Here is a 3118-nt window from a genome sequence, read left to right as displayed (position 1 = left end):
GTATGAATGATCGAGAGGCCTTAAAGAGCCAGGCCACACAAATGCAACACCCAGCGTTATGAGCTATATACTCATAGGTGTATTACCAGACTTTTCTGTGTCTCAGTTCCCTTTCCTGAACAATGGAGGTTCTAGTGGTTTCTGCCTTACGAGTGTTTATGAAGACTAAAGAAATGCAAGAGTATTGCCAAGCAATGCTTGCTCAGAACAGTACTGTTAGCCAAAAGGGTGTGACCTCTCTTTGTCACCCGGACCCCTTCACTTCCCTGTGTCCCGACACACTTCACCAATATTTATGCCACTATGGTGCTTTCCGCGTAGTGGATCTTTCCAAAGAGGAGTTCAAACCACTCAAGGTGGACTCAGGAGCTTAGGGAGGGTGGGGAGAACAGCAAGGATTCCAGGGCGGGTTTCAGGGGATGCTCTAAGCCAAACAAAACATTCTTCAGTGCTGGGTATGGTGGCACACACTTGTAATCCCAGAAACTGGGAAACTGAGGCAGCAGGGTCATGAGTTTGAGGCCATCCTGGGTTATATAGTGAGACTGTTGATGATGATGATGAAGATGATGATGATTCTGTACTGAGTTAAGGCAGAAGGACCAGGCAGGCTAGCTCTATACAATGTATATTAAAACATCAAACACCTCCTGAAGCCCTATAGTAAAGAAACCTGCTTGGTTTGTTGAGTTTGAAGCATGCCCAACTTGCTCCTATTCTGTTTGCGGTCGTGCGTGATACTTAGACAATCTATTGGACATAATGAGGCCTGTCAGAGACTTGGGACTCGGACAGGCCTGAGCCACCTGACACTTTCCAGATGTGTCTGCCTGGGCAACTTCGGACGCTGGTGGAATTATCAGTTTCCAATCTGTAAAATGGCCATCAGGGTGCTCATAAGACACAACTTTCTCTGCCCGCCGCTCACCATTCTTTCTGCCTTCCCTCCCTGCCACTCCAAGGTGCCAGCTGGCGTGAGTGATGTTCCTGCTTGGCATGACAGGTATGGATAAACAAAGGGCACATCTGACCTCCAGCCACCACTCTGCCATTCCCGTGCAGTGGCTCCTCTTCCAGGTTTAATATTAACCCCACGTCTGTAACGCCAGTCTGCCCTCCTCTTCCTCGGTGACCCCCATGACGATTCTTAGAGCCCTCTACTGAGGCAGGAAAGAGGCTGTCACGCTGCAGCTTTTCCCTGGATGGACAGGCACATCTCCCCTCATCAACAAACACTATTTTTACCCTGCGCCCAGTTGCTCTTTGCACACACCGAAGGAGTCGGTTTAGGAGAGGAGACGTCTGTTTCCGGCAGTTTTATTTTCTTTTATATCGAACACCTCACATCACCTTATTTTAAGCTGCCCATCTGGGAACTTTGCCATCCAACTGTGGGCAAGGTCTTGTTTTGGTTTGGTTCTTTGCTGAGCCAGTGCCAGCTTCCTCTGTGGCCTGCACAGCTGCTTTCGGCTCTCCACTGCAGGTGTCTTCTGGAGAGCAGAACCGCCCGGCTGGGAAAAGCTGTAGGGTTCGTCAAAGGACAACCATCTCAGGACGTTTGCCTCTTGTTGTTGAGAAACCGTCCACAGCAATACACATTTTCTGGATGTTTACATATTAGAACATTCTGTATTTTAGCTCTGTGTTTCATCTTTATCCACTAAGTGAGAAACGACAGAACAAGTGAATTAGTGACCACGTAGCAATACTGGTGGCTTCCATATTTTTTCTTTTAAAAAATTGTATTTATTTTTTGTGTGTGAGTATTTTGCCTGATTATATGTCTGTTCATCATATGCATGCAAGGTACCTAAGGAGCAGTGAGCCTTGTGGGTGCTGGGCATCCAGTCTGGGTCCTTTGCAAGAACAGCAAGTGCTCTTAGCCACTAAGTCAACACTCAAGCCTAGCTTGTTTTTCTTTTTGAGGCAGGGTTTCATGCAGCTAAGTTACACGGCCTTGAACTCGCTATGTGTCCAGTGATGACTTTGAACTCCTCATCTTTCTGCTTCTACTCCGTGAGTGCTGGGATTACAAGTGTGAGCCTGGGTGCCTGGCTGGGATCTCTCTGTCTTGGGTTTCAGTACTATTTATATTCCACTTAAACCTTTCCGAAACCCCGACAGAGTGACTCATGACTGCTCCCCATGCTGTCTCAAACCTTTTCCATCCTTTCTCCCGCTCAGTAAACTCCTGAGGCCACCATCTAAACCTCCTGTCCTTCTGGACTGCAGATAAGACACCGGCACAGGTTGGGAGAGGCAGCAGCTCTGGCAGGCGATGCTATAACGGACTCACTAAGCTCTGGAACGCCAGCTGTTGGTGCTCAGTGGCATCCTCAGGTGGCTCCTACACATGAAGATGACCCGCCACTCAGCCTTGCCACTACCAGGATCCCAGAAAACCCTGCTCGATTCTGGTTCCAACCTCCAGGGCACACACCCTTTAGTGGAGAAGTTGACGATGTAATGAAGTACTAGCAATAGTGGCCACCTGTAGGGATGGTCCACTTTAGCAAACACTTCAACGTTTGCCCTGACCTCAGATATCCCTGGAGGTGAGCACGCTGGCTGGTAGGATCTGCATGGAAGGTTAGGATGGAGACCCAGAGCTGTGATTCCAGCTAGACACTGTTGCCAATGGCCAGAAGAGAGACTTCGGAAACTATGAGTCCAGCCATGAATTCAACTTGTTGTTGGGTACCTACCAGGATCTGGACGCTCTTCCAGGCTCTAGACATGCAGACAGAAAAACATGGCTGGTCCCTGCACTCTTGGAGTTTAGAGCCTGTTCCATGGTAACAGACAGTAGGTGAAGTTATTAAATCAGCAGATTTGGCTGGTGTAAGAGCTATGGGGACGAGTAAAGGGGGCAGAGTGTCTGTGGATGGGGCTGGGCTGATTTGAACCAAGTTGCTCTGAGAAGACTTTCCTGAGATGGTGACATTTAAGCGAAGGTCTGAGAAACAAAGAACAGTAGGAACAGGCCCTAGAGGACAAAGTCACTGGGCTGGGGGGTTGAGTCAAAAAGATACAATTTCAAAAGCTACTTCTGCAATCTTTAGGCAACTAATTGAAAGACAAAGTAGAATAGTTAGCCAAAACAGTAAAAATGTGTAGA

Source organism: Microtus pennsylvanicus, chromosome 5 (genome assembly GCF_037038515.1).
Source record: "Microtus pennsylvanicus isolate mMicPen1 chromosome 5, mMicPen1.hap1, whole genome shotgun sequence".
NCBI lineage: Eukaryota > Metazoa > Chordata > Mammalia > Rodentia > Cricetidae > Microtus > Microtus pennsylvanicus.
This window is presented reverse-complemented; position numbering follows the sequence as displayed.